Source organism: Benincasa hispida, chromosome 2, assembly GCF_009727055.1.
Source record: "Benincasa hispida cultivar B227 chromosome 2, ASM972705v1, whole genome shotgun sequence".
NCBI lineage: Eukaryota > Viridiplantae > Streptophyta > Magnoliopsida > Cucurbitales > Cucurbitaceae > Benincasa > Benincasa hispida.
In genome coordinates, this window is record NC_052350.1 from 57,006,931 (window position 1) to 57,017,638 (window position 10,708).

The 10,708-nt window shown below is 29.5% G+C and overlaps 1 non-coding gene across 1 annotated transcript; it reads right to left on the reverse strand.

Annotated features, from left to right (window-relative positions):
- Nucleotides 1-7,324: 7,324 nt before the first annotated feature.
- On the reverse strand, nucleotides 7,325-7,395 carry TRNAG-CCC. The gene has a single exon. It is a non-coding gene; the product is annotated as a tRNA-Gly (tRNA).
- Between the last annotated feature and the right edge of the window lie 3,313 nt (nucleotides 7,396-10,708).

Sequence of the window (10,708 nt, forward strand, 5' to 3'; positions counted from 1 at the left end):
TGCATAAAATATATTAATAAATTAATTACAAAATTAAATAGAAGAGGGATAGAGAAACTTACATCGAGAATTTTATAGTAGTAAGCTCAACCGCACTACATCTACTTCCAAGTTCTTTTTGGGATAGATCACTACGAACTTGCTCTTTCCACATCTAGAATTGAACAATCACATATTTCATTTTTCGGAGCAAGAACGAACCCGATCCCCTTCCACAATTGAGGATCAAACCATTAGAACCACTCTTTTTAGAGATCAAGAGTAACCCTTACAATGAATTTGGAAAAGATCAATATGAAAAAAACTTCTTGAAGAGTAGATTTACAAAGTTGACACTCAATGAATATTCTTCATAACATAAAATATCTCTCTAAAAAAGAAGATGAAAAGAAGAAAATAAAATCTTGAGAGAGAACAACAATAGTGGCTTAATGAGTTAATAGAGGATTGAAATAATTAAAAATTTTGTTGTCATGACTTGGAAGAATATGAGTTTTAAATAAGAGGAAAAATTGTTGAAAACTACATTTAATTAGGTCATTGGATTTGGAAAAGAAAAATCAATGATGAAGATTTTAACTTAACTAACTTAACTAGCCGTTAGACACTATATATATATATATATATATTTAAAATAATTTTCTTTTAAAACCAACAAAAAAACAAAATACTCACTATGTATCCAAAACTAGCCATAGATATAAACATAAATAATATTAAATTTAGTTTCTTTGAAATTCATTTTCTTTTTAAACCATCCAAAAATTGAAAGTCCACCATGTGTCACTTCTCCCTGCTTCAAGTGGCACAAATTGGTCCACTTGATGAGAAAAAATTATACCACAATATAAGCTCAAGATTTTTCCATTAAATTTGTTTAGATCATATATTCTTTGTTGAGGTCCATTTAGTTTATTCAATTGTGTTGGATCGTTTTTTCAAGCTCTAAGCAATGGACACTTCAAAAACTCAAATTATTAAGGAATAAAAGATGTTTGTTATCATTAAAAAAAATAAATAATTAATTAATTAAAATTAATTCATTGGGATTAAGGGCAAAAGAACTAACACCTTCGACAATAGACTCTGTGACCAACTCGAATAACCACCTTTGTAGGCTCCAAAAACACACAATCTCCGACTACAAATTCGATGAAAATCATCTTCAGTGATCACTTCCGAGCGAGCAACTCCAAATTTTCGACAATAGACTCCGTGACCAACTCGAAAACAACCACTTTATAGGCTCCAAAAACCAACATCTCCGACTACAAACTTCGACGAAAATCATCTTCAGTGATCACTTCCGAGCGAGCAACTCCGATTTCGACAATAGACTCCGTGACCAACTCGAACAACCACCTTTGTAGGCTCCAAAAACCACATCTCCGACTACAAACTTCGACGAAAATCATCTTCAGTGATCACTTCGAGCGAGCAACTCCGATTTCGACAATAGACTCCGTGACCAACTCGAACAAACCATCTTGTAGGCTCAAAAAACCACATCTCCGACTACAAACTTCGACGAAAATCATCTTCAGTGATCACTTCTGAGCGAGCAATCCGATTCGACAATCAGACTCCTAGACAACAATCGAACAACACCTTTGATAACCAACTCAAGACAATCAAAAAAACATCATAAAACGACAAAATCATTCATTATCACTATCCGAGGAGCATCCGATACAACTCCAGATTTGACAACCACTTTGACGAAAAACTTTGGCAATTCCCATAGCACCTCCCATGAAAACCAACTTCAAGCTCCAACAATACTACAAACTTCGACAAAAATCATCTTCATGAAATTGGTTGTCCGACTTTATTGAATACACAAATAATATTCAACTTTTTTTATTAGTAGGAAAATCTTGATGGTTATGATTTGAATTTTTAGATTTTTTGAATTACGGAATTGTAAATTTGTAACTAATTAATTCAACCAATCATTTGCTATTTTTTTTAATTTCAGAATCTTTTGTTATTTTTCAAATTGAAACATTTTATTTTGTTATTTCTCTTGCCAGAAAAAAATAAAAATAAAGTTAAAAACTTAAAATATAGGTGGTACCGCCTATATACACCCACAAACACATCTATTTCCTTCATACCCGGAGTAGTACTCTATAAAGCCGTTGTTGTTGCTTATTGCTTTCTAGTCTACTACAATCTTTCTTTCTTTATTCACACTCACAAATCTTCTACGAAAACCTTTTTTCTCTAAAACCCGTTTTCTAAAACCGTTTTCCCTAAAACGGGGTGGAGGTTGCAAGAGGCACTCGGTGGTGTCATCGGCAGTCCGTAATCGAGTTGGCTGGCTTGTTCGTGGGCGGGAACAAGTGCCGCACAAATCGCTAAGAGAAGCTTTCGAAAGAGCGATTGTGACAGTTGTTATACCGCCTATATACACCCAAAACACATCTATTTATAATATTAATAATGATAATAATAAAGATATAAAAATAGTAAAAAACATCACATCCTCCATTTTTTCCTTTTCCTCTTTTTAATAACAATAATAAAATAATAACAATTATTAATTAAAAATTCCCTAAACTCTTATTTTTCTCCACTTCTTTCTCTCACATTTCAAACCTTTTTCTTTTCTTTTTCTTCAAATTTCTTCTCACCATTTTTTTCTTCCTTTTCAGCATTATTCTTCAACAAGAGGCTACATTTTTTTTTAAACACAATAAGATACACTCACTTTACCCTTCTTTCTTTCTTTCTTTCTTTTTTTCTTTTTTTTACATTTGAAATAATTCATTTTTTTTAATTAAAAACAACAAAATCGAGAAGAAATTAATAATAGATGAAGATGATGAAAGAAAATAAATTGAATAAGGACAAAATAGAAAAAAAAAATAGATCTAGAACAATACAAATACAGATGGATAAAAGATCACATGATAGAATAAAAAAAGAAAGAAATAAATAGAAGTAAGTATATTTACCTTACAACCTTTTCTTTCTCTCGATTTTGTAGATTTAAGAAAGAAGAAAGTAACCAATCATTCCTATATCCATAGTAGTACTCTATAAAGCCAGTTGTTGTTGCTTATTGCTTTTTCCTAGGTCTACTAACAATCTTTTTTCTTTATTCAACACTCACAAAATCTTTCTACGAAAACCTTTTTCTCCAAAATCCGTTTTTCTAAAACCGTTTTCCTAAAACGGGGGTGAAGGTTGCAAGTGCACCCGGTGTGCCATCGGCAGTTCCGTAATCGAGTTGGCTGGCTGTTCGTGAGCGGGAAACAAGTGCCGCACAATACACAATCGCTAAGAGAAGCTTCCGAAAGAGCGATTGTGAAGGTTGAATTAGAATGTGAAGCCGTTCATTGTTTTCAATGTTGAAGGTTGAATTAGAGCGGATCTTTGGGATAAATGTCCTATCAAGTGTAACCTTCAACGAAGTTAGACTGTTCTTGGTATTTTGAGCTTTTCAATATTTTTTTAAAAGACTTATTTTTATGCAAAATTTCATTGGTTTTCTCTCAATCTCTTTAGATTTTTTTTTTATTTTTTTTTGTAAATCTCAAATGTTCTCTCTAAGTTTTTCCTCGTTTCTCTAGGGGATAAAAACTTAATTCTTCAAATGTCATAAAAACTTATTGACTAGTATTGTTTTTTTAATTTGAAATTATGCCAAGATTGACTCAACTAAAAAAGGAATGAAATTTGGAAAATAAATACCAATTGAAAACACTTGCATTTTTTCAACCCATTTAATTATTCAAACTAACTAACTTAGTTACTCTAATAAAACTATACCCCAAAGTTAAAAAGTGGTAAAAATAAGCCTACAAAGAGAATCATAAAAATTAAAATTAGTAAAATTAAGACAAAATTAATATAATAATTAAATCTATTTTAAATAAGGTCGGACAAAAATAGGTGGCTACAAGTAGCATATCGATAATTTATTAGATATTTCAAGAATTATAATATCTCTTGAGAACATGTAGTTGTTCATTTTTTTAATAACAAAACTAGTTTAGGAATGATTATAAAACCAAACTTTTAACCTAGACAATTTAATTATAGAGCAAAAATATATAGTCTATAAGTTGACTGACTAAAAAAAGTAAGACATTTAAAAGGGAAAAACTACAAAAGGGATAAGAAAGGTAGTAAATACAAAAAATAAAGTCATTAATAACTCATACTGCAAACAGAAAAAAATTTACACAAATCAATAGAAAAAATACACAATTGATATACATTAAATTTGGTATACTAGTTGAATCATAAATCTCTTAGTTGCTAACACATTCCAACGACATTTGAGTTATGCTCACCGTTGATGATAAATTTTGACCAAGGATAAACATACCTGATTGATGCGTAGGTTAGTAAGAGAACTAGATATATAGAAGAAATCAAAAGTTCTAAATTACCTCATATGGAGCCATAAGAGGAATATTTATAGAGAAAGTTGACCTAGGTTGTTTCCTAGGGATAGAAATCACCTTAGGATAATTTAATGACCTACGGGGCTAAGAGGCATGCTTGATTTTATGTTTGGCTAGGGTCGATCAAGGTCGAGCATCTTGTTTGGGCCATATCTCGGGTCCAAAACGCTCTCTCGGGTCGGAGCATGCGTAATGCATGCCTCGTTAGGTATTTAGCAAGGCTCGACCTCAGCTGAGCACACTAGAGCCAACCCTCTTTTCTTTGGCCCATTTTGATCCCTAGTTTCCACTTTTGGCTCGTATCACGCTTTTTCTTGATCTCGTCGTTTTTAAATTTCAATTATACTATTCGATCCAAAATCACCTATAATACTCATTTTGGTATATTATTAAAATAGTTTCAACTTTCATATGTCTTTAGATATTTTTCAATTATATTATTTTTATTAGTCGGTAGTTATGATTAATGTTAAGCTTTATGTGAAATTTTGGTGAGAGTTAAAGCCATCTCAAAGAGAGATCCTTTTAATTCTCTCTCTCAATTTTTCTTAGAAGTTATTGGTGGGAAATTTTATTTATATTTTTTGTGATGGCTTGACTCATCTCAAAATTTTTACTCACTCACTAAATGTATGTTAGTTTATCATCAATCTTATTTAACACTAGTCATTATTGATTAAAAAGAAATAATAAGACTTATAAATTAAAAAAACCAAGAATATATAAAAAGCTTTAAACCTCAAAAGGTTTTTTGGAGATTCAAAAGGTAGTCGAGACACACTTTAAGCATTGTCCTGATTACAATTATTCGTTTTATACGAATTGCAAGTAGACTACAACGATCATCCTAAAACTAGTGGGATATACATAATGAAAGTACAAACTAGTACAACAGTACATAAAAACAAGAAACTAGGACATATAATACACACCTAGTAAAATCTCCCACCCTACCCTAGACTAGATGAGGTCTGTCTCATAGACCTAGACTCTTTAGGTGACCCTCGAACACCTTATCCGTGAGGGCCTTTATAAATAGATCAACAACATTGTGTTCCCAAGCGATTTTTGTGATGATCACGTCTCCTTGGTGCACAATCTCCCAAATCAAGTGATACTTGCACTTTATATGCTTTCCACGTTTGTGGCTCATAGGCTCCTTGAAATTAGCCACAACATCACTATTATCAAAATAAAGGATGATGGGTTTTGACATATCAGGAACAACGTTGCGCCATTACTGTACAACACCGTACATGCACCGAAATTCTTCGTTTTTCATCCTGGTCCTTAGAAACATTTGCCAAAAACAAGACCCGGACTTACATACTCGATAACAGTAAATTAAACGCCCAAAACAATGGGTCATTTACAACTTTAATCAAAATTAAGGCGATAAATTTAAGGTTCCAACATTTGAAAACGCCTCATTGCAAAACCGCATTCATCACATTTAACACATTCATAATGCAGAATGTAAAATCCCACCTAAACTCTAACTTTCAAATCAAATTGGAAAATTAAAATCGCATGATTTGACTCTGATACCAGTGAGGGGATTGAATCTCGTGCGAAAGCGTGTGAACATTGTATGATTTAATTTTCAATTTGATTTTAAAACAGAAAATCCAGAGAAGAACAAATATAATAATTTATAGGATAAACATTCATGATACATCATGCTTTAAAGAGAAAATGAAGAGAACTCATAAACATACTCTTGTAGAATATGCATCTTCACGAACTTTTCCTCTCTGATGGTCACGAACTAATCTCACAATCACAACAATCCAACTCCAACGGAATGAAATCTTCTTTGGATGCCACCACGAGGGCTTCCTCATTATTCTGTAAGATGAAAATTGAAGCGGAGTTGTGGGCTTAGTTTTTGATCAATTTTGGGAGAAGGGATTTGTTGAGAGAAAAGGACTGTGAATTTATGCAAAAAGTAAGTCTCTGGAGAAATGGGAGGACGAAGATGATTATTCCTCTCTCTGTGATTTTTCATGTTATGGAAAAGAAAGAGAGATTCAAGGAGAGAGGGAGTTAAAACTAACTCTCCTTCTCAAAATAATTTAAAATTAATAATTAATAATTAAATAAAATTAATTTGAATTTTAAATAATTTATATATAATGCCTAATTTTATTATATATAAATAACTAATCGACCTATATAGTATCATATATAACATATAACCTATAATTTATATCATATCACTTATAATATAACCTATAGCTTATTAATCTCTCATATAATCTATAGAATTAAAATGATGAATCACATTCAAATTAATTTTAACCTATAATTTTTATATGAATCATATTCCTATAATTAAAATTTGAATCATATTTAAATATTTATTTCTCTAATTAAAACTTTATATTATAATGTATCATATACATTATATTAATTATACCTTATATAATTAATTTTTTTAATTAATTTGAAAAAATCAAACTAATCCAAAATTAATTGATTCTCATTAATTCTCATTGAGCTAATGAGGGGATCTTATGGACCTATAGATTGAAACTTCAATTATACTTGATTAATTAATTAAACTCTTTAATTAAATTAATCAACCTTTATTAATTGTCGACACTCCATTAGAGACCATTAGTTGCATTCTTCACACTATAAATACATTTTTATGTCTATTGAATATAACCAATCAACAGGCGATGACCATTCACAAATTACTCGTAGGTATAAATTAGTCAAATTGTCCATTCGAAAATATGTCATTTTTAAGGTAAAAATCGATTGAACTTGGCAAGAAAAATGAAAATATGATTTACGAGATGAAAGAGAGAAAATTAAAATAATATACAAATTGGTTTTTTTTTTTTTTAAAGTCTAAAATACAAATTGAATAAAACTTATAAAAATAATAAACAAAAAAGTGCGAATCCGGGGAATCGAACCCCGATCAGTACCATGGGAGGGTACTATGATACCACTACACTAGATGCGCTGACATGAAAAAGAGTGATTATTTAATTTAAAATTGTTTATAAATAGAAAAACAAAGTTTTAGATAATATAGTATTTGCTTTTTTAAAAAAATTTTTAATGAACATTATAGACTGGAAATTTGAACTTTTGACCTCCTGGTGATTGTAATTTTAAACATAGAAAACTCTTTTTTCCATCGAACAATTACTGAATCGACAAGCCATATATATTGTAGAAATTCAATCCCCTAATTAGAAAATAGAAAATTTGTGAGGAAAAATAGTATATATAACCTGAATACACTTGCAAAGTGATTACACCTAAATTATTAGAAACAATATCGTGAGAGATGAAAAAATAATAATAATCAAATATCATGGGAGGGTATTATGATATCATTACATTAGATGCATTGATATGACAAAAAGTTATTATTAAATAAATAAATCCAATAAAGTTTACAAAGATAAAGATAAATTTAAAATATTATATTAATTGGCTTTTCCTTTTTGTTTTTTTTTAAATGATATTAATATGATATGTGGGAGATTTGAACCTTATACCTATTGGTATTTTAAACATAGAAAGCTTTTTTTTTTTTCATCAAATCATTACTGAATTGACAAGTCATATATATTATGGAAATTCGGTCTCTTAACTAGAAAAAATAACATAAAATCAAATTTAACTTTCATGAAAATACCAATTTAGTATTTTGAACTTGGGTTTGTAACAATATCGAATTTGAATCTCTCTTATAGTCATGTCAACTTCTTCATTCAACTAAAAAGAAAAAGTACATTTCAAATTTTCAATTATCATTTATAAGTATTTATAGATAAATAAAACAATAATCACTAACAAACTAAGGCTTGATTTGGAATTTGTGTAGTTTTTAAAATAATTGTGGAATAATTTTGCTTATAAAAAAATCAGTTGTGGGAATAAGTAAAATAGTGTTCGGTAGAGTTTAATTTTTAATTAGAAAAAATTAGTTACAATGCTTAGTAAATGAATACTAAATTGGTGTAATTTAGTTATATGAACAAAATAGATTATCATTTGAATTATTATTTGGGGTCTTTTTAAATATAAAAAAGTATTTAAAAATATTTATACTTTATAGCAAAAAATTCTAAAAGTATAGTACTTTTGGAACTTTTTTCTATAAATTGTAAATATTTTTTATATTTAAAAATGCCCTTGAAAATTGTTATAAATAGAAAAATACCAAAAATATTTACAATTTATAGCAAAAAGTTGATATTCATATTTAATGTATAATTTATTATAATATAATTATTCGAAAACATATATGATTTGAATTGCAACTATTTTGTTTAATTTAATGTTTTTTTATAAACGATTTTTTTAAATAATTGTCATAAAAAATTAAAGCAATTAAAATTTTGAATAATTGTAAGAAAATAAATTAATGGAATAAAATTTTGAGATAGGTAAGGAAGATACCAAATTTTTAGGAAAGCTAAAATCTAAAAGCTTCATCGAATAGTTTTACCATGTTAGAACAAATTTAGAAGTGACATTGAATAGATCAATGAACAAATTTAAGATTCTCATATAATCGCTTTTTAGGACTACAACAACAATTCGAAACGGGGCCTAACTTATATCACTAACCTTGCACATTTGTAGTTTTATTTATTATTTTCTCTCTAATAATAAATTTCTATCTCTCTTCCGTAGTCGGTACACACTATTATTGAATCAATTTTGGGTTCCAGGCAACAACCTTAGGATCACATAACCCTAGAGGGGTAATTAGGGTTTATTTAAAAGTAATAAAAACTTTTTACTAATGTGGGCCCAATTAAACAAATTAATAAACTTTTGTTAATTAGTAATTTAAACAAATTTTTTATGCATAAACAAATTCAAGAACAAACTATAGTAATTAATTCTATACAATAAAATATATTAATAAATTAATTACAAAATTAAATAGGAGAGGGATAGAGAAATTGACATCGAGAATTTTACAGTAGTTCAGCACATTCGACCTACATTCACTTCCTAAGCTCTTCTTAGGTATGTCTCTACGAACTTGACTCTTTCCATAGCTTAGAATTGAACCGCTACAATGTTCATTTTTTCGGGAGCAAGAACGAACCCGATCCTTTCCACAATTGAGGATCAAACCTTAGAACCAAACTTTTTATAGATCAAGAGCAATCCTTACAATGAATTTGGAAATGAAGAACAATATGAGAAAAACTTTATTGAAGAGTAGATTTACAAAGTTAACACTCAATTAATCAATCTTCACAAGATAAAATATATCTCTAAAAAAAAGATGAAAAGAAGAAAATTAAAGCTTGGAGAGAGAACAATAATAGCGACATAATGAGTTATAGAGGATTGGTGTTGGTGTTGGTGTTGATATTGATTTGATGCGATGTGGTTTGATCCCTAATACTGTTGAATTCTCTCTAGGCTCTCTGAATGTAGAATTATTGCCCATGAAATGAGAAGAGCTCCCCTATTAATAGGACTCTATGATGAGCTTCATGGGCTTGGGCTGGCCCATGGGTTTGGGCCTGATTGACCTATGGGTTTAATTGGCCTATGGATTTGGGCCCAACCCTTGGGCTCATTTACTTGGATTTAGGCCTACTTTGGTATTTAGGCCTCACTAAACCCAACTTTGGGCTCAACTGAACTTTAACCCAAATAATTATATGGCTAAGTTAATCTTATCAGATTCAATGGTCATGATGACACCACGGGACGTCATCGAAATTTGTCTTCAATTTCAATTCGGAACATGTGTCAACTCCTAATTGATCCTAAATTTAATGATTTAGAATTTCATCATTAATTTAGTAAATGACGTGTCAACTTGTGATTGGTCCAAGATTTCTTATTCAACAAATGCCCCATTTCGAGATTTATGCACATATATGGGTGGATGAATCTAAAAAAATATAAAGTTGGTATCAAAATCTAAAGATATCTATTCTTGAATTTGACCTCAATTGATGTGTCAGTCAAACTATGAATTTAATTCATAAGTTTAACTTGACTTTGGGATAAAATTTAGAATATGACCAAATTTTCAAAAATAAAAAATAAAAAATTGAGCTTTGTCCCAATTTAATTTGATTTTAGGGATAAAACTCAAAAATTTTGAATACAAATTCAAGTTTCACCCCCAATTTAATTTAATTTGGAGATGAAAACTTAAAATTTTGATTTTAAGAAAGAAATTTGGAATATAGCCAAATTTACGACAATTTTTTAGCTTTGTTCGAATTTAATTTGATTTTAGAGATAAAACTCAGAAATTTTAAATAAAAAAAAAAAAAAAAAGT